The sequence below is a fragment of the Protopterus annectens genome, chromosome 1.part1 (genome assembly GCF_019279795.1).
Source record: "Protopterus annectens isolate FY-2018-M chromosome 1.part1, PAN1.0, whole genome shotgun sequence".
Lineage (NCBI taxonomy): Eukaryota > Metazoa > Chordata > Ceratodontiformes > Protopteridae > Protopterus > Protopterus annectens.
In genome coordinates, this window is record NC_056726.1 from 1483889237 (window position 1) to 1483912668 (window position 23432).

The following is a 23432-nucleotide window of genomic DNA, read 5'->3' on the forward strand; positions in this document are numbered from 1 at the left end:
GGAATCCATAGAAATAAGTTCACTAACCTTGAGAAATGTTCACAACACACAAAAACTTTGCAAAACTTAGAAATATTTTGGAAGACTCAGGAGAACTTTGGCAACCTCAGAACAGCTTTTGCAGTTTTTACTAATAAAGTGTAGCTTTTACTAATAAAACATAGTTTGCCTTGGAATAGTTCCTAACTGTTACTGGGTTTACAGGGGATGCTGATTTGATTTTAATTTAGAAGGAGACAGCCTTATAGTCAGATCTTACCAGGAAGAACATGACATTGTGGGTGGTGGAGCATTCTTCCAAATTTGTGAGTATGAGGTACAGCATAATGCAACCTCTAGTGGGCTTATGCACTAACTGGTTAAGGGTGCTTGTATTTATGAAGTCCAGGAATCTCTGTACCTGCAGATTTGGGACTGTGTAGGATTTCCATTCGATAGAAGGATAATTAAAGTCTCCCATAGGTAAGGTGGTAGGTTGTATGGTGAGAGTTTCCGATAGGTTTAAGTTTGTGCTATGAGTTTCATGAGACATAGAGTGTGATCTATAGCTCGCTAGGCTCCAATAGATATAAGTATGCAGTATGAGTTTCATGGGATATAGAGTGCGATCTATAGCTTGCTAGGCTCCAATAGGTTTAAATATGTGCTAAGAGTTTCATGGGACATAGAGCATGATCTATAGCTTGCTAGGCTCCAATAGGTTTAAGTATGCACTATAAGTTTCATGGGACATAGAGTGTGATCTATAGCTCGCTAGGCTCCAATAGGTTTAAGTATGCGCTATGAGTTTCATGGGATATAGATGGTGACCTACAGCTTGCTAGGATATGGTACAAGATTTACCTCTTTTAACCTGCATGTTGAAAAACTCCAGCTCATTATCCTGTTTAACCAACCTAGAAGTATGCTTGTTATTGTTGTATATCGAGACACCTCCACCTGTAGTCCCTGTTTGTGCAGCTACTGCTCTAAAAATGTGGAAGGCACCAAAACCCTGCATTGTCATGGTATTCTCCACAACTTTAAACCGTGTCATTAACTGCATAGATATGCATGGCTACTGCTGAAACTCATCATTGCTGATGGTGCAGGATGCAGTGCTACTGCTAAAACTAGTCATGGTTGATGGTGCAGGATGCAGTGCTACTGCTGAAACTCATCATTGTTGATGGTGCAGGACACAGTGCTACTGCTTAAACTCATCATTGTTCATGCAGGATGCAGTGCTACTGCTGAAACTCATCATTGTTGATGCTGCAGGATGCAATGCAACTGCTGAAACTCATCATTGTTGATGCTGTAAGACGCAGTGCTACTTCTGAACCTCATCACTGTTGATGGTGCAGGATGCAGTGCTACTGCTGAAACTCATCATTGTTGATGGTGCAGGGCACAATGCTACTACCAGGGGCTCCAATATCCAAGACCTGGTCATAACCAACATGGGAAATTGATGCTCCATACCTATGGTCACCCCCTCATTGGTTAGGTCTGACCATAAGCTAATCACCCTTAACATCCACATCCCACCCCCACCCCCCAGTAAGGAAACCTCCATAAAAAAACTTCTCCAAAGCCAACTTCATGCTACTCAAGTCAGAATTGACAAACTTCATGACACCCATGCAGACAGGAACTGAAAGCTCGACTGCTGAATCCTACACTATGGCACTGTACGAGCACATCCACTCATGCATGAATCATGCCATCCCAAATAAAACCAAAATGCTCTCCTTGAAAAAAAGGAAACCATTCTGGTGGTCCCCTGCCATAAACAAACTTTACAACAAAAGGAAGAAACTGTTGCAGAAAAGAGGAAAATCCCAGGATGCAAAAAAACTCCCTTATCAGCCTCAGTAAGAAGCTGAGATCCCTCATAAAATCCTCCAAAGCTAGTTATGAAAATAAAATTGCCAAAGATTCCAAAGACAACCACAAGGCATTCTATAACTATGTCAAGAATCTAAATAGCAATGCTCAGACCTGCTCTGAGCTACAACAAAATGGTATTAAATATACTGATCCCAAGGATATTGCCAATATCCTGGCAGATCAATTCAGTGCCAACTTCACCCTCCTATCACCCCCTAAATGACCCATCTCAATACCGGAAGATTGCCAAATTCTGGTAATAATGGCCACACAGGTAAAAAAACGCACTCTCCAAAGCTAAGAATACAGCATCCATGGGACCCGATGACATTCCGGGCTGTGTATTACATGAACTACAAAATGGACTGGCGTCTCACCTAAGTGTCATGTTTAATCATAGCCTTACCTCAGGCTTCGTGCCCACCGAGTGGCGCACAGCTACAGTTATCCCACTCCACAAGGGGGGATCCACCTTGGATCCCGAGAACTACTGCCCCATCAGTCTGACGAGCCTGATCTGCAAGGCCATGGAACGTATTATCATGGAACTTATAAACAAAGACACTGGCAATCTTCAAACACTGGACCCTACCCAGTTTGTGTTCATGAAGGGCCAATCTTGTCTCCTGAGCTTGACTGGCTTCTTCGAATTAGTCTCCAGAGCCATGGACAAGGGTAAGGTGGTCCACACAGCCTATCTGGACCTCGCCAAGGCCTTTGACACCATCCCCTACTCTGGAATAATCGATAGACTTACTAAGCTGGGCATTAATCCCTATGTCACTCGATGGGTTGCCAACTGGCTTAATGACAGAACCAACACTGTAAAAGTAGCTGACTTCAAATCCAGCTCCAGACAAGTGACAAGTGGAGTACCTCAGGGTTCAGTCCTGGGATCGCTCTTGTTTGGCATCAACTTCTCTGAAGTACAGGCCAACATTAAGGGACTCTGGCTAACAAAGTTCACAGATGACTGCAAACTGGGAGTCATTAATGAATCCCCAAATGATGTGGATACTCTACAAAAGGGCCTTACAGAAACAGATGCTTGGTGCCAGAGCCATGGGCTCAAGCTCAATGCCAAGAAATGTATAGTTATCCCCTTTGGGAAAATACATGTACCCATGAATTACCACATAAGTGGCAGTACACTAAACACCAAAAGTGTGATAAGAGACTTAGGGACACATGTGGTCAGTGGTCTCACCTTCAATAACCACATCGCCTAACAGTCAGGAAATCCTTCTATGTGGCACAGCTCATCACTAAGGGCTTTTCATCCAGAAAAAAGTAGGTCATTGTCCCACTGTACTCACCTCTCATTAGACCCATTATAGACTACAATGCCCCATTTGGTATGTACCTATCAAAACACCTGCAACAACTGGAAAGGCCACAGAAGTACTGCACTAAAAGAATAGCAAGCCTAAACCAGATGCCCTATGCTGACAGACTTAAAAAACTCCAGCTATACTCTGTCACATATTGCATACCCAGAGCTGATCTCTACTTCACATTCATGGCCATGTCAAACCCAGAGCTGTTTGACATGCTACACTTAAAGAAATCCCAATCCCTCAGAGCCACATGCTCCAGGGATCTAAACCTTGACATCACAATAAACAGAACATGCTGGAGGGATAGGTTCCAGACCCAGAGACTCCCCTGACTCTGGAATAGACTGCCCATACATGTCAAGCAGAATGCCTCTTTGGCCCTCTTCAAAAGGAACCTTGACGATTGGATGAGAGACAGGAAATTGACCCTGGGGATCACGTTAGTCACCCTGCTAGACAGGGGGCCAGGGAAGTAAATATTGTGGGAAGAAATAGCCAGGGAATTTTTATGGCTAGGCTTGTATAGGCCCTGGGGCCGATAGCCTAGTACCAACCTATGAACCTATGCTGAAACTTGTCATGGTTGATGGTGCAGGATGCAATGCTACTGCTGAAACTCATCATTGTTGATGCTGCAGGATGCAGTGCTACTGCTGAAACTTGTCATTGTTGGTGCAGGATGCAGTGCTACTGCTGAAACTCATTGTTGATGGTGCAGGATGCAGTGCTACTGCCGAAACTCATCATTGTTGATGGTGCAGGATGCAGTGCTACTGCTGAAACTCATTGTTGATGGTGCAGGATGCAGTGCTACTGCCAAAACCCATCATTGCTGATGGTGCAGGATGCAGTGCTACTACTGAATCTCATCATTGTTGATGGTGCAGGATGCAGTGCTACTGCTGAAACTCATCATAGTTGATGGTACAGGATGCAGTGCTACTGCTGAAACTAGTCATTGTTGATGGTGCAGGATGAAGTGCTACTGCTGAAACTCATCATTGTTGATTGTGCAGGATGCAATGCTACTGCTGAAACTAGTCATTGTTGATGGTGCAGGATGCAGTGCTACTGCTGAAACTAGTCATTGTTGATGGTGCAGGATGAAGTGCTACTGCTGAAACTCATCATTGTTGATGGTGCAGGATACAGTGCTACTGCCGAAACTAATCATTGTTGGTGCAGGATGCAATGCTGCTGCTGAAACTCGTCATTGATGGTGCAGGATGCAGTGCTACTGCTGAAACCCATCATTGTTCGTGCAGGATGCAGTGCTACTGCTGAAACCCATCATTGTTGATGGTGCAGGATGCAATGCTACTGCTGAAACCCATCATTGTTGATGGTGCAGGATGCAATGCTACTGTTGAAACCCATCATTGTTGATGGTGCAGGACGCAGTGCTACTGCTTAAACTCATCATTGCTGATGGTGCAGGATGCAGTGCTACTGCTGAAACTCATTGTTGATGGTGCAGGATGCAGTGCTACTGCCAAAACTCATCATTGTTGATGGTGCAGGATGCAGTGCTACTGCTGAAACTCATTGTTGATGCTGCAGGATGCAGTGCTACTGCCAAAATTCATCATTGTTGATGGTGCAGGATGCAGTGCTACTACTGAATCTCATCATTGTTGATGGTGCAGGATGCAGTGCTACTGCTGAAACTCTTCATAGTTGATGGTGCAGGATGCAGTGCTACTGCTGAAACTAGTCATTGTTGATGGTGCAGGATGAAGTGCTACTGCTGAAACTCATCATTGTTGATTGTGCAGGATGCAATGCTACTGCTGAAACTAGTCATTGTTGATGGTGCAGGATGCAGTGCTACTGCTGAAACTAGTCATTGTTGATGGTGCAGGATGAAGTGCTACTGCTGAAACTCATCATTGTTGATGGTGCAGGATACAGTGCTACTGCCGAAACTAATCATTGTTGGTGCAGGATGCAATGCTGCTGCTGAAATTCGTCATTGATGGTGCAGGATGCAGTGCTACTGCTGAAACCCATCATTGTTCATGCAGGATGCAGTGCTACTGCTGAAACCCATCATTGTTGATGGTGCAGGATGCAATGCTACTGCTGAAACCCATCATTGTTGATGGTGCAGGACGCAGTGCTACTGCTTAAACTCATCATTGCTGATGGTGCAGGATGCAGTGCTGCTGTTGAAACTCATCATTGTTGATGCTGCAGGATGCAGTGTTACTGCTGAAACTCATCATTGTTGATGGTGCAGGATGCAGTGCTACTTCTGCAACTCATCATTGTTGATGGTGCAGGATGCAGTGCTACTGCTGAAACTAGTCATTGCTGATGGTGCAGGATGCAATGCTACTGCTGAAACTCATCATTGTTGATTGTGCAGGATGCAATGCTATTGCCGAAACTCATCATTGTTGATGGTGCATGATGCAGTGCTACTGCTGAAACATCATTGTTGATTGTGCAGGATGCAGTGCAACTGCTGAAACTCATCATTGTTGATGGTGCAGAATGCAGTACAACTGCTGGAACTCATCATTGTTGATGGTGCAGGGTGCAGTGCTACTGCTGAAACTCATCATTGTTGATGGTGTAGGATGCAGTGCTACTGCTGCAACTCATCATTGTTGATGGTGCAGGATGCAGTGCTACTGCTGAAGCTCATCATTGTTGATGCTGCAGGATGCAGTGTTACTGCTGAAACTCATCATTGTTGATTGTGCAGGATGCAATGCTATTGCTGAAACTCATAGTTGTTAATGGTGCAGGATGCAGTGCTACTGCTGAAACTAGTCATTGTTGATGGTGCAGAATGAAGTGCTACTGCTGAAACTCATCATTGTTGATTGTGTAGGATGCAGTCCTACTGCTGAAACTCATCATTGTTGATTGTGGCGGATGCAGTGCTACTGCTGAATCTCATCATTGTTGATGCTGCAGGATGCAGTGCTACTGCTGAAACTCATCATTGTTGATGGTGCAGGATGCAGTGCTACTACTGAATCTCATCACTGTTGATGGTGCAGGATGCAGTGCTACTGCTGAAACTCATCATTGTTGATGGAGCAGGATGCAGTCCTACTGCTGAAACTCATCATTGTTGATGGTGCAGGATGCAGTGCTACTGCTGAAACTCATCATTGTTGATGGTGCAGGATGCAGTCCTACTGCTGAAACTCATCATTGTTGATGGTGCAGGATGCAGTGCTACTGCTGAAACTCATCACTGTGGATGCTGTAAGATGCAGTGCTACTTCTGAACCTCGTCACTGTTGATAGTGAAGGATGCAGTGCTACTGCTGAAACTCATCATTGTTGATGGTGCAGGGCACAATGCTACTACCAGGGGCTCCAATATCCAAGACCTGGTCATAACCAACATGGGAAATTGATGCTCCATACCTATAGTCACCCCTCATTGGTTAGGTCTGACCATAAGCTAATCACCCTTAACATCCACATCCCACCCCACCCCCCCAGTAAGGAAACATCCGTAAAAAACTTCTCCAAAGCCAACTTCATGCTACTCAAGTCAGAATTGACAAACTTCATGACACCCATGCAGACAGGAACTGAAAGCTCGACTGCTGAATCCTACACTACGGCACTGTACGAGCACATCCACTCATGCATGAATCATGCCATCCCAAATAAAACCAAGATGCTCTCCTCCAAAAAAAGGAAGCCATTCTGGTGGTCCCCTGCCATAAACAAACTTTACAACAAAAGGAAGAAACTGTTGTAGAAAAGAGGTAAATCCCAGGATGCAAAAAACTCCCTTACCAGCCTCAATAAGAAGCTCAGATCCCTCATAAAATCCTTCAAAGCTAGTTATGAAAATAAAATTGCCAAAGATTCCAAAGACAAGGCATTCTATAACTATGTCAAAATCTAAATGGCAATGCTCAGACCTGCTCTGAGCTACAACAGAATGGCATTAATAATACTGATCCCAAGGATATTGCCAATATCCTGGCAGATCAATTCAGTGCCAGCTTCACCCTTCTATCACCCCCTAAACGACCCATCTCAATACCAGAAGATTGCCAAATTCCGGTAATAACGGCCACACAGGTAAAAAACACACTCTCCAAAGCTAAGAATACAGCATCCATGGGACCAGATGACATCCCGGGCTGTGTATTACATGAACTACAAAATGAACTGGCACCTCACCTAAGCGTTATGTTTAATCATAGCCTTACCACAGGCTTCGTGCCCACTGAGTGGCGCACAGCTACAGTTATCCCACTCCACAAGGGGGGCGATCCATCTTGGATCCTGAGAACTACTGCCTCATCAGTCTGATGAGCCTGATCTGCAAGGCCATGGAACGTATTATCATGGAACTTATAAACAAAGACATTGGAAATCTTCAAACACTGGACCCTACCCAGTTTGTGTTCATGAAGGGCCAATCTTGTTTCCTGAGCTTGATTGACTTCTTTGAATTAGTCTCCAGAGCCATAGACAAGGGTAAGGTGGTTCACACAGCCTATCTGGACCTCATCAAGGCCTTTGACACCATCCCTTACTCTGGAATCATCGATAGACTTACTAAGCTAGGCATTAATCCCTACGTCACTCGATGGGTTGCCAACTGGCTTAATGACAAAACCCAAACTGTAAAAGTAGCTGACTCCAAATCCAGCTCCAGACAAGTGACAAGTGGAGTACCTCAGGGTTCAGTCCTGGGACCGCTCCTGTTTGGCATCAACTTCTCTGAAGTACAGGCCAACATTAAGGGACTCTGGCTAACAAAGTTTGCAGATTACTGCAAACTGGGAGTCATTATTGAATCCCCAAATGATGTGGATACTCTACAAAAGGGCCTTACAGAAACAGATGCTTGTTGCCAGAGCCATCTCAATGCCAAGAAATGTATATTTATCCCCTTTGGGATAAAACATGTACCCATGAATTACCACATAGGTGGCAGTACACTAAACACCAAAAGTGTGATAAGAGACTTAGAGACACAGGTGGCCAGTGGTCTCACCTTCGATAACCACATCACCACAACAGTCAGGAAATCCTTCTATGTGGCACAGCTCATCACTAAGGGCTTTTCATCCAGAAAAAAGGAGGTCATTTTCCAACTGTACTCACCCCTCATTAGACCCATTATAGACTATAATGCCCCATTTGGTATGTACCTCTCAAAACACCTGCAACAACTGGAAAGGCCACAGGAATACTGCACTAAAAGAATAGCTGGCCTAAACCAGATGCCCTATGCTGACAGACTTAAAAAACTCCAGCTATACTCTGTCACATATTGCATACTCAGAGCTGATCTCTGCTTCACATTCATGGCCATGTCAAACCCAGAGCTGTTCGACATGCTACACTTAAAGAAATCCCAATCCCTCAGAGCCACACGCTCCAGGGATCTAAATGTTGACATCACAATAAACTGAACATGCTGGAGGGATAGGTTCCTGACCCAGAGACTCCCCTGACTTTGGAATAGGCTGCCCATACATGTCAAGCAGAATGCCTCTTTGGCCCTCTTCAAAAGGAACCTTGACGATTGGATGGGAGAAAGGAAATTCACCCTGGGGATCACATTAATCACCCTGCTAGACAGGCGGCCAGGAAATTAAATATTTTGGGAAGAAATAACCAGAGAATTTTTATGGCTAGGCTTGTATAGGCCCTGGGGCCGATAGCCTAGTACCAACCTATGAACCTATGCTGAATCTTGTCATGGTTGATGGTGCAGGATGCAATGCTACTGCTGAAACTCATCATTGTTGATGGTGCAGGATACAGTGCTACTGCCGAAACTAATCATTGTTGGTGCAGGATGCAATGCTGCTGCTGAAACTCGTCATTGATGGTGCAGGATGCAGTGCTACTGCTGAAACCCATCATTGTTCGTGCAGGATGCAGTGCTACTACTGAAACCCATCATTGTTGATGGTGCAGGATGCAATGCTACTGCTGAAACCCATCATTGTTGATGGTGCAGGATGCAATGCTACTGTTGAAACCCATCATTGTTGATGGTGCAGGACGCAGTGCTACTGCTTAAACTCATCATTGCTGATGGTGCAGGATGCAGTGCTACTGCTGAAACTCATTGTTGATGGTGCAGGATGCAGTGCTACTGCCAAAACTCATCATTGTTGATGGTGCAGGATGCAGTGCTACTGCTGAAACTCATTGTTGATGCTGCAGGATGCAGTGCTACTGCCAAAATTCATCATTGTTGATGGTGCAGGATGCAGTGCTACTACTGAATCTCATCATTGTTGATGGTGCAGGATGCAGTGCTACTGCTGAAACTCTTCATAGTTGATGGTGCAGGATGCAGTGCTACTGCTGAAACTAGTCATTGTTGATGGTGCAGGATGAAGTGCTACTGCTGAAACTCATCATTGTTGATTGTGCAGGATGCAATGCTACTGCTGAAACTAGTCATTGTTGATGGTGCAGGATGCAGTGCTACTGCTGAAACTAGTCATTGTTGATGGTGCAGGATGAAGTGCTACTGCTGAAACTCATCATTGTTGATGGTGCAGGATACAGTGCTACTGCCGAAACTAATCATTGTTGGTGCAGGATGCAATGCTGCTGCTGAAATTCGTCATTGATGGTGCAGGATGCAGTGCTACTGCTGAAACCCATCATTGTTCATGCAGGATGCAATGCTACTGTTGAAACTCATCATTGTTGATGCTGCAGGATGCAGTGTTACTGCTGAAACTCATCATTGTTGATGGTGCAGGATGCAGTGCTACTTCTGCAACTCATCATTGTTGATGGTGCAGGATGCAGTGCTACTGCTGAAACTAGTCATTGCTGATGGTGCAGGATGCAATGCTACTGCTGAAACTCATCATTGTTGATTGTGCAGGATGCAATGCTATTGCCGAAACTCATCATTGTTGATGGTGCATGATGCAGTGCTACTGCTGAAACATCATTGTTGATTGTGCAGGATGCAGTGCAACTGCTGAAACTCATCATTGTTGATGGTGCAGAATGCAGTACAACTGCTGGAACTCATCATTGTTGATGGTGCAGGGTGCAGTGCTACTGCTGAAACTCATCATTGTTGATGGTGTAGGATGCAGTGCTACTGCTGCAACTCATCATTGTTGATGGTGCAGGATGCAGTGCTACTGCTGAAGCTCATCATTGTTGATGCTGCAGGATGCAGTGTTACTGCTGAAACTCATCATTGTTGATTGTGCAGGATGCAATGCTATTGCTGAAACTCATAGTTGTTAATGGTGCAGGATGCAGTGCTACTGCTGAAACTAGTCATTGTTGATGGTGCAGAATGAAGTGCTACTGCTGAAACTCATCATTGTTGATTGTGTAGGATGCAGTCCTACTGCTGAAACTCATCATTGTTGATTGTGGCGGATGCAGTGCTACTGCTGAATCTCATCATTGTTGATGCTGCAGGATGCAGTGCTACTGCTGAAACTCATCATTGTTGATGGTGCAGGATGCAGTGCTACTACTGAATCTCATCACTGTTGATGGTGCAGGATGCAGTGCTACTGCTGAAACTCATCATTGTTGATGGAGCAGGATGCAGTCCTACTGCTGAAACTCATCATTGTTGATGGTGCAGGATGCAGTGCTACTGCTGAAACTCATCATTGTTGATGGTGCAGGATGCAGTCCTACTGCTGAAACTCATCATTGTTGATGGTGCAGGATGCAGTGCTACTGCTGAAACTCATCACTGTGGATGCTGTAAGATGCAGTGCTACTTCTGAACCTCGTCACTGTTGATAGTGCAGGATGCAGTGCTACTGCTGAAACTCATCATTGTTGATGGTGCAGGGCACAATGCTACTACCAGGGGCTCCAATATCCAAGACCTGGTCATAACCAACATGGGAAATTGATGCTCCATACCTATAGTCACCCCCTCATTGGTTAGGTCTGACCATAAGCTAATCACCCTTAACATCCACATCCCACCCCACCCCCCCAGTAAGGAAACATCCGTAAAAAACTTCTCCAAAGCCAACTTCATGCTACTCAAGTCAGAATTGACAAACTTCATGACACCCATGCAGACAGGAACTGAAAGCTCGACTGCTGAATCCTACACTACGGCACTGTACGAGCACATCCACTCATGCATGAATCATGCCATCCCAAATAAAACCAAGATGCTCTCCTCCAAAAAAAGGAAGCCATTCTGGTGGTCCCCTGCCATAAGCAAACTTTACAACAAAAGGAAGAAACTGTTGTAGAAAAGAGGTAAATCCCAGGATGCAAAAAACTCCCTTACCAGCCTCAATAAGAAGCTCAGATCCCTCATAAAATCCTTCAAAGCTAGTTATGAAAATAAAATTGCCAAAGATTCCAAAGACAAGGCATTCTATAACTATGTCAAAAATCTAAATGGCAATGCTCAGACCTGCTCTGAGCTACAACAGAATGGCATTAATAATACTGATCCCAAGGATATTGCCAATATCCTGGCAGATCAATTCAGTGCCAGCTTCACCCTTCTATCACCCCCTAAACGACCCATCTCAATACCAGAAGATTGCCAAATTCCGGTAATAACGGCCACACAGGTAAAAAACACACTCTCCAAAGCTAAGAATACAGCATCCATGGGACCAGATGACATCCCGGGCTGTGTATTACATGAACTACAAAATGAACTGGCACCTCACCTAAGCGTTATGTTTAATCATAGCCTTACCACAGGCTTCGTGCCCACTGAGTGGCGCACAGCTACAGTTATCCCACTCCACAAGGGGCGATCCATCTTGGATCCTGAGAACTACTGCCTCATCAGTCTGATGAGCCTGATCTGCAAGGCCATGGAACGTATTATCATGGAACTTATAAACAAAGACATTGGAAATCTTCAAACACTGGACCCTACCCAGTTTGTGTTCATGAAGGGCCAATCTTGTTTCCTGAGCTTGATTGACTTCTTTGAATTAGTCTCCAGAGCCATAGACAAGGGTAAGGTGGTTCACACAGCCTATCTGGACCTCATCAAGGCCTTTGACACCATCCCTTACTCTGGAATCATCGATAGACTTACTAAGCTAGGCATTAATCCCTACGTCACTCGATGGGTTGCCAACTGGCTTAATGACAAAACCCAAACTGTAAAAGTAGCTGACTCCAAATCCAGCTCCAGACAAGTGACAAGTGGAGTACCTCAGGGTTCAGTCCTGGGACCGCTCCTGTTTGGCATCAACTTCTCTGAAGTACAGGCCAACATTAAGGGACTCTGGCTAACAAAGTTTGCAGATTACTGCAAACTGGGAGTCATTATTGAATCCCCAAATGATGTGGATACTCTACAAAAGGGCCTTACAGAAACAGATGCTTGGTGCCAGAGCCATCTCAATGCCAAGAAATGTATATTTATCCCCTTTGGGATAAAACATGTACCCATGAATTACCACATAGGTGGCAGTACACTAAACACCAAAAGTGTGATAAGAGACTTAGAGACACAGGTGGCCAGTGGTCTCACCTTCGATAACCACATCACCACAACAGTCAGGAAATCCTTCTATGTGGCACAGCTCATCACTAAGGGCTTTTCATCCAGAAAAAAGGAGGTCATTTTCCAACTGTACTCACCCCTCATTAGACCCATTATAGACTATAATGCCCCATTTGGTATGTACCTCTCAAAACACCTGCAACAACTGGAAAGGCCACAGGAATACTGCACTAAAAGAATAGCTGGCCTAAACCAGATGCCCTATGCTGACAGACTTAAAAAACTCCAGCTATACTCTGTCACATATTGCATACTCAGAGCTGATCTCTGCTTCACATTCATGGCCATGTCAAACCCAGAGCTGTTCGACATGCTACACTTAAAGAAATCCCAATCCCTCAGAGCCACACGCTCCAGGGATCTAAATGTTGACATCACAATAAACTGAACATGCTGGAGGGATAGGTTCCTGACCCAGAGACTCCCCTGACTTTGGAATAGGCTGCCCATACATGTCAAGCAGAATGCCTCTTTGGCCCTCTTCAAAAGGAACCTTGACGATTGGATGGGAGAAAGGAAATTGACCCTGGGGATCACATTAATCACCCTGCTAGACAGGCGGCCAGGAAAGTAAATATTTTGGGAAGAAATAACCAGAGAATTTTTATGGCTAGGCTTGTATAGGCCCTGGGGCCGATAGCCTAGTACCAACCTATGAACCTATGCTGAATCTTGTCATGGTTGATGGTGCAGGATGCAATGCTACTGCTGAAACTCATCATTGTTGATAGTGCAGGATGCAGTGCTTCTGCTGAAACTCATCATTGTTGATGGTGCAAAATGCAGTGCTACTGCTGAAGCTCATCATTGTTGATGGTGCAGGATGCAGTGCTACCGTCATTGTTGGTGCAGGATGCAGTGCTACTGCTGAATCTCATCATTGGTGATGTTGCAGGATGCAGTGCTACTGCTGAAACTCATTGTTTATGGTGCAGGATGCATTGCTACTGCTGAAACTCATCACTGTTGATAGTGCAGGATGCAGTGCTTCTGCTGAAACTCATCACTGTTGATAGTGCAGGATGCAGTGCTTCTGCTGAAACACATCACTGTTGATGGTGCAGAATGCAGTGTTACTGCTGAAGCTCATCATTGTTGATGGTGCAGGATGCAGTGCTACTACTGAAACTCATCATTGTTGATGGTGCAGGATGCAGTGCTACTGCTGAAATTCATCATTGTTGATGCTGCAGGATGCAGCCCTACTGCTGAAACTCATCATTGTTGATGGTGCAGGATGCAATGCTATTGCTGAAACTCATAATTATTAATGGTGCAGGATGCAATGCAACTGCTGAAACTCATCATTGTTGGTGCAGGATGCAGTGCTACTGCTGAAACTAGTCATTGTTGATGGTGCAGGATGAAGTGCTACTGCTGAAGCTCATCATTATTGATTGTGCAAGATGCAATGCTACTGTTGAAACTCACCATTGTTGGTGCAGAATGCAGTGCAACTGCTGAAACCCATCATTGTTGATGGTGCAGGATGCAATGCTACTGCTTAAACTCATCATTGTTCATGCAGGATGCAGTGCCACTGCTGAAACTCATCATTGTTGATGGTGCAGGATGCAGTGCTACTGCTGAAACTCATCATTGTTGATGGTGCAGGATGCAGTGCTACTGCTGAAACTCACCATTGTTGATGGTGCAGGATGCAGTGCTACTGCTGAAACTCATCATTGTTGATGGTGCAGGATGCAGTGCTACTGCTGAAACTCATCACTGTTGATGGTGCAGGATGCAGTGCTACTGCTGAAACTCATCATTGTTGGTGCAGAATGCAGTGCAACTGCTGAAACTCATCATTGTTGATGGTGCAGGGCACAGGGCTACTGCTGAAACTCATCATAGTTGATGCTGCAGGATGCAGTGCTACTCCTGAAACTCATCATTGTTGATGCTGCAGGATGCAGTGCTGCTGCCGAAACTCATCATTGTTGATTGTGCAGGATGCAATGCTACTGCTTAAACTCATTACTGTTGATGGTGCAGGATGCAATGCTACTGCTGAAACTCATCATTGTTGATTGTGCAGGATGCAATGCTACAGCTGAAAGTCATCATTGTTGATGGCGCAGGACGCAGTGCTACTGCTGAAACTCATCACTGTTGATGGTGCAGGATGCAGTGCTACTGCTGAAACTCACCATTGTTGGTGCAGAATGCAGTGCAACTGCTGAAACCCATCATTGTTGATGGTGCAGGATGCAATGCTACTGCTTAAACTCATCATTGTTCATGCAGGATGCAGTGCCACTGCTGAAACTCATCATTGTTGATGGTGCAGGATGCAGTGCTACTGCTGAAACTCATCATTGTTGATGGTGCAGGATGCAATGCTACTGCTGAAACTCATCATTGTTGATTGTGCGGATGCAATGCTACTGCTGAAACTCAACATTGTTGGTGCAGGACGCAGTGCAACTACTGAAACTCATCATTGTTGATTGTGCAGGATGCAATGCTACTGCTGAAACTCATCATTGTTGATTGTGCAGGATGCAATGCTACTGCTGAAACTCATAACTGTTGATGCTGCAGGATGCAGTGCTACTGCTGAAACTCGTCATTGTTGATGGTGCAGGATGCAGTGCTACTGCTGAAACTCATCATTGTTGATGGTGCAGGATGCAGTGCTACTGCTGAAACCCATCATTGTTGATGCTGCAGGATGCAGTGCTGCTGCTAGAACTCATCATTGTTGATGGTGCAGGATGCAGTGCTACTGCTGAAACCCATCATTGCTGATGCTGCAGGACGCAGTGCTACTGCTGATACTCATCATTGTTGATGGTGCAGGATGCAGTGCTACTGCTGAAACTCATCATTGTTGATGCTGCAGGATGCAGTGCTACTGCTGAAACCCATCATTGTTGATAGTGCAGGATGCAGTGCTACTGATGAAGCTCATCATTGTTGATGCTGCAGGATGCAGTGCTGCTGCTGAAACTCATCATTGTTGATTGTGCTGGATGCAATGCTACAGCTGAAAGTCATCATTGTTGATTGTGCAGGATGCAATGCTACAGCTGAAAGTCATCATTGTTGATGGTGCAGGACGCATTGCTACTGCTGAAACTCATCACTGTTGATGGTGCAGGATGCAGTGCTACTGCTGAAACTCACCATTGTTGGTGCAGAATGCAGTGCAACTGCTGAAACTCATCATTGTTGATTGTGCAGGATGCAATGCTACTGCTTAAACTCATCATTGTTCATGCAGGATGCAGTGCTATTGCTGAAACTCATCATTGTTGATGGTGCAGGATGCAGTGCTACTGCTGAAACTCATCATTGTTGCTTGTGCAGATGCAATGCTACTGCTGAAACTCATCATTGTTGGTGCAGGACGCAGTGCTACTGCTGAAACTCATCATTGTTGATTGTGCAGGATGCAATGCTACTGCTGAAACTCATCATTGTTGATTGTGCAGGATGCAATGCTACTGCTGAAACTCATAACTGTTGATGCTGCAGGATGCAGTGCTACTGCTGAAACTCGTCATTGTTGATGGTGCAGGATGCAGTGCTACTGCTGAAACTCATCATTGTTGATGCTGCAGGATGCTGTGCTACTGCTGAAACCCATCATTGTTGATGGTGCAGGATGCAGTGCTACTGCTGAAGCTCATCATTGTTGATGCTGCAGGATGCAGTACTGCTACTAGAACTCATCATTGTTGATGGTGCAGGATGCAGTGCTACTGCTGAAACCCATCATTGTTGATGCTGCAGGATGCAGTGCTACTGCTGAAACTCATCATGGTTGATGGTGCAGGATGCAGTGCTACTGCTGAAACTCATCATTGTTGATGCTGCAGGATGCAGTGCTACTTTCGAAACTCATTGTTGATGGTGCAGGATGCAATGCTACTGCTGAAACTCATCATTGTTGATTGTGCAGATGCAATGCTACTGCTGAAACTCATCATTGTTGGTGCAGGACGCAGTGCTACTGCTGAAACTCATCATTGTTGATTGTGCAGGATGCAATGTTACTGCTGAAACTCGTCATTGTTGATGCTGAAGGATGCAGTGCTACTGCTGAAACTCATCATTGTTGATGCTGCAGGATGCAGTGCTACTGCTGAAACCCATCATTGTTGATAGTGCAGGATGCAGTGCTACTGCTGAAGCTCATCATTGTTGATGCTGCAGGATGCAGTGCTGCTGCTGAAACTCATCATTGTTGATTGTGCAGGATGCAATGCTACAGCTGAAAGTCATCATTGTTGATGGTGCAGGACGCATTGCTACTGCTGAAACTCATCACTGTTGATGGTGCAGGATGCAGTGCTATTGCTGAAACTCACCATTGCTGGTGCAGAATGCAGTGCAACTGCTGAAACTCATCATTGATTGTGCAGGATGCAATGCTACTGCTTAAACTCATCATTGTTCATGCAGGATGCAGTGCTACTGCTGAAACTCATCATTGTTGATGGTGCAGGATGCAGTGCTACTGCTGAAACTCATCATTGTTGATGGTGCAGGATGCAATGCTACTGCTGAAACTCATCATTGTTGATTGTGCGGATGCAATGCTACTGCTGAAACTCATCATTGTTGGTGCAGGACGCAGTGATACTGCTGAAACTCATCATTGTTGATTGTGCAGGATGCAATGTTACTGCTGAAACTCGTCATTGTTGATGCTGCAGGATGCAGTGCTACTGCTGAAACTCATCATTGTTGATGCTGCAGGATGCAGTGCTGCTGCTGAAACCCATCATTGTTGATAGTGCAGGATGCAGTGCTACTGCTGAAGCTCATCATTGTTGATGCTGCAGGATGCAGTGCTGCTGCTGAAACTCATCATTGTTGATTGTGCAGGATGCAATGCTACAGCTGAAAGTCATCATTGTTGATGGTGCAGGATGCATTGCTACTGCTGAAACTCATCACTGTTGATGGTGCAGGATGCAGTGCTACTGCTGAAACTCACCATTGCTGGTGCAGAATGCAGTGCAACTGCTGAAACTCATCATTGATTGTGCAGGATGCAATGCTACTGCTTAAACTCATCATTGTTCATGCAGGATGCAGTGCTACTGCTGAATCTCATCATTGTTGGTGCAGGACACAGTGCTACTGCTGAAACCCATCATTGTTGATGATGCAGGATGCAGTGCTACTGCTGAAACTCATCATTGTTGATGGTGCAGGATGCAGTTCTACTGCTGAAACTCATCATTGTTGATGGTGCAGGATGCAGTGCTACTGCTGAAACTCATCATTGTTGATGGTGCAGGATGCAGTGCTACTGCTGAAACTCATCATTGTTGATTGTGCAGGATGCAGTGCTACTGCTGAATCGCATCATTGTTGATAGTGCAGGATGCAGTGCTACTGCTGAAACTCATCATTGTTGATGGTGCAGGATGCAGTGCTACTACTGAATCTCATCACTGTTGATAGTGCAGGATGCAGTTCTACTGCTGAAACTCATAATTGTTGAGTAGCACCTCACTCAGGTAACAAATGCAGAAGTGCAATATCTCAAGTAGAAACGGGGGAAATTAGGTCCAATTCCTGAGAGAAAGGGCAGACTTGCTCACTAGCAATGTCCTTTAAGGATGTAATGGCCAGCCAGTGTAGCCATGCATCTGTAATATCTACAGTACTTATAGTACATACTTTTCTGTCTAAAATAAAGCAAAGTGAACAGGAAGATACTGTTTATATTGACTTTAGATATACATTTGTTAATGCTGAACATAGGACATTGGTATACAGAATGCTGAATATGAGAACAGATAGCTGTATTACTGTATGCATACAGGAAGAATGAGTGTTATTCAATACTTTGAAAGTTATTACAGAAGACATCATGGAAAAACTCTCCTTTCTGAGAGGTATGCATCCTGGTGGATCAGTCTTTGGCACCATGCCTGCAATCTGTTTATAGACTATCGTAGTCAGATATGAATTGTTTCTAATGTTAGACTGAATCCTAGCACTGATGGTTTGCAGGTCATTGTGGATTCTCTTTATTGCTGCTCTGCAACAAACCACATTGCGATTAGCATAGTTAATGTATAAACATTAAGGTATAGAAAGTCAAACATTTACACATTTATTTAGGGAATGTACAATTCTCTAAAACAGAAAACTATACCAACGTTGACAGGATAATAATTTGCCGTTGACTGATATATAGCATTGTTGCCTCATAACAAGAGGTTCCCCAGCTGGATTCTCAGCTGGGGTGCCTTCTGTGTGGAGTCTGCATGTCCTCTCTGTGTTTGCACGAGTTTCCTCTGGGTGCTCCAGTTTCCATATTTCGAAGACATGCAGCAGTTGGATTGGACCACTCTAAATTGGTCGTAGATGTGAGTGTGGTGTGGAAGAACTACAGGGCTAGCCACGTGGCAGTATAAACCTTGGATCTAGATGATGGTCACTTTTGAAGTGACACCCCGACCCCCATGTGCAAAAATGGGAAAAAGGGATAGGGAATTGATGGATGATATATAATGTAATTATACAAACATTATAGCAGTACATCTATACTGACATTTATATCCGTCAAGGAGCCCGTGTTATCAACTTTATTTGTAAGGAGCAAACTGCAATTGGCCCCTATCAGTCCAGCAAAAAATCAGTTCAGCAAATGGCATTTTCAGTGCACTTACATTGAACCTGCCATTTGTCAAACTGTTCTTAATGAGATCACGGTACAGTGAGGATTGGGAAATTTGCCCTTTCTTCACTGTAGTGCGATCTTGGAGTTGGTATACGTAATTAACGGAGGATACCCTCCATGAATGGAATTCGATGAACGGCATTTCTGATGAAATGCTGTTCATCAAAGTGTCACTTCAATGAAGTGATATAGACCCACTGGAATATGGGATCTCTATTTTGGATCAAGGTAAACTGGTGAATTCTTAGAATGTGAGGGATTTGAGAAATTTTATTAAGAAAATAAAGGGTTTAAAATCATCTCTATAATAGCAACTGGACTTCTTTTTTTCCTTGCATAAAGCTAAATGAGATGAGATTTAATCATTGTGTTTCTAACCTTACAAGGTCAAAGTCTGTTTAGTAATTTGAATTTTAAAGCAATGAGTCAAGCTGGGTTCTGAAATATAGGTAGACATTTGTTTAACAGCACAATGGTTTTTAGAATGAATAAATTGTGAGATAAAAAAATAATCATCCCTCATATCTTTCAAAAAGCAGTTGAATAAGTAAATGGCTAAAGAATACATGATTTGTTAATCTAATTTGGCAAGCTCAAACAATTAATTCATACTTTTTGTCTGAACTAAAATGGACTGAAATAAAAAAATAGTAATTACAGCAATTTAGTCTTCATTATCAAAGCTCATTGTGACTACACAGTTTGGCTATGACTAGCATAAATGTGTCTTTCAAATGTAAATATTATATTAAATATTTCTGTGAACATACCAGTGCAGACGTTGTGCTATCTGAAATGATGGAGGTCACTTTCGATAATGAAAATCTTGAAGTAGTAACAGCTAGGCCTCCGGAGGTAAATGCAATGTCCTGATAGTCATCTACAAATGTTCTTACACTTCGACTGTCTAGACGGTGGACACTTCGTTTTCTTCTAGCAAATGCATTAGTTAATAGAAAAGTGACCTACAAAGCAAACATTGAAGCTAAAATCATTATTTTTGGCTTAATATAGATAAACAGCTGCTAGCAAGACAGAGAGAAAAATGATGAAATAATTTGCAGTCATCAACAGAAAAAAAAACCTCAGGCATCGCTGCATTGTCGTAAAGCTGTATAGGCACAGATAAGAGTGCAACAATATAAAAATATTGACAGAGCTGCAGTTACCTTATATATAATAATCTAGGCATGGCTAAAAAGGGTTAAATGACCACTACACTTACCTGATTAACAAATGGATATAATAAATGACTAGACTTCATTTAATAGTATGTGCAAAGTGCAGTTTATGTAAGAGTATTTACCATAACAATAAATCCTTCAGGACACATGACTGTAGGTTTATAGGATCTTACTAAGCCTACAACAAGGGAGACAATTGAGACGCTCAGCTACATCATCCAGTACTGGTGGGAGACTAGCAATATTCTGCATTAAATCAATTTTCTCCAGCAGTAAATCATAACATTTTGCAATTTTCTTCTATTTATTTTCTTAAAGCAACGAAATACAGTGTTTCTTTACCTTGTGAAAATATATACATGTATATATCCATGCATACATATATGCATACATACATACATACATGGTGCACATATATACATACATACATATATACATGGTACACAGGGCCCTATTCAAAGATACAGCAGTTATAGCATCTTAGAGACTAAGTATTTTAGACATGGCCAGTCAATGTGTTGACCTTCTTCTCTATCCTGTCCATGAACTACCTGGACAATGAATTAGGCAAATCATGGGCAGAAAGGAGTAAGAAGTCAACAAATTTGAAAGTGTAGGGAATATTTTCAGCACAAATAGAAAGTTGCTCTATTGGTGATAGGATGGGGTAAGTTTTTTAATACTGTTATTGGCAGGTAAGGAGATATTTTCAATGGCTGGCTAGCTGTAATTCTCGGTTGTTTCTAATTTTGCAAAATGTCCTTGAGTTTGTCTCATATGCTTGCCCGTTCACTCAAAAAAGGTTTTGATTTTCTGATAAACCACTGAAGATTACAGTCCATTAAAATGCTAGACATTGGCATTCCATGCTTCTTATTCATCATAAAATGTTTGTTGATGAAAACTGTTGTTCTAATAACGTACAAAAAATGCTGGCCTGTTCGCAGGAGAATATGAGTAATGACTGCTCTTTAGCTCATTGTTCTAATTTTGTAGGATTACTGTGATCTGTGTGAAACAATTTGGCATATTTTAATGTGTGGGTACTGTTTCAATGGAACAAACCTGAAATACAATGCATGGCTATCATTTTTAATGCACTCGGACATCTGAAGTGCACACAGAAATAGATATAACTGCTAGGAGGGGGTGGGAGCTGTCTACACAAAGTAACTGAGCTTGTTGCAATCTGGCTTTGATTGAATAGTTTTCAGGATTAATAAGATTTCTGTAAAGCAACTTTAAATACTTTAATATGTGGCTACTGTTATAACATATGGCCTTCATTTTTATCACAATCATCTGAAGTGCACACAGAAATAGAAATAATTGCTGGATGGGGCTGGCAGCTGTCTGTTGAAAGTAGCTGACCATCTTGTTGTTTGTACAGTTGAAAAAGTCACTATCTGGCTTTGGACTATTTATTTATTTGCAGTTTGTTGGCCCGGACAGTCCATTGGTTCAAAATGAGCCATTTTTCAATGGAGGGCCAGGGAGAAAAGCTCCACTTACAATATTGCAGTAATGAATAGAATAATACAAACTAAGAAAAATATTCCAGGATGTACAGTAACAGAAACAGATTGACTAGTAGCAAAGCATTTTGTGGTATATGCCATAACAAAGCATTCTGGGAATACGTGGAATAAATAGCATTCTGCAGGTCAAGGCATGCAAATGCCTACAATGTAAGATAAATTATAAGAAGGTGTTAAGAAAAACATAGCAAGTGTTAGATATAATTTGTGAAAGAAAGCTTAATAGAGAGTAGGAGTAAAATAGATACAAATTTAAGAAGAGTGAGTACAGGAGCATTCCCAATTAGATGAGAGGTAGGAATGAAGCAAAATCTTAAAACTAGAGTGGTTCTGGGTTACGGTTGTGTGGTAGAAGTAAGTTCCATTTCCGTACTAGACAGAATGACAATAAAAGTTGCCCTGTACTGATTGTTGGTTTGTACACTTGAAATGCATTCTGATTTTTGGATCTGAGAGATTTTCTAGGAAGATGCAGGGTAAGGATAGAAGAGAGAGAGAGGGACAGTTAGAGGGCTTAAAGATGAGTTTATGGACAGTAGAAAGTTGAATATAAAAGAGATAGCTAGGAATTTCAATCCAATTTTAAGGAGTGTAGGGAACAGCAATGGTGAGAGGTGGACTTAGAGCCAGTAGCAAACTTATAGATTTTATTGTAGCAAGATGCAAGTTTTGCCTTTAGAGAGGATTGTAGGTTAGTAAGGAGAGAAGCTCCATACATGAGAGAGGGATGGAGATAAGTGACAGCAAGGGTATGCTTAGTTGTAGGGGTAAATAACCAATTGTACTGATATAACATTCCAAGTTCTGTTGGGTTTTCTTGATGTTAGTTCGTAGGTGAATGTCAAACTTTAAGTGTTCATCAATAGTGACACCAGGTAGCATAGTATGATGAACTATTTTGATGGGGGTCTTGTTTTGGCTTTATATCACGAAGGAATTTTTATCAATGTTAGTATTTTTAGATGGAGTAAATAACATGATTTTAGTTTTAGATGTATTGAGATCTAGGGATTGTTCAACAACCAAGCCTCAGTGCTGGTGAAGGCATTTTTGAGTTATGTGCATGAGTTTAGTGAGAGATTTGGCAAAGCAGATGATAAGTAGAGTCATCTGCATATTGGACAAGTTTGACATTTGGTATATGTTGCTGGAAGCTAATGATAAAAATATTAAATAGTAGAGGACCCAGGATAGAGCCTTGGGGTTCACCAGTTGGAGTATGAAGGTTAGTAGAGATCCAATTCTTCCACTTGATGGCCTGTTGTCTGTTTGAGAGGTAACAGGAAATCCAACTGATGGAAGATGGAGACAGGTTGAGAAGAGAGAGGTGAGGAAGAAGTAAATGATGGGAAA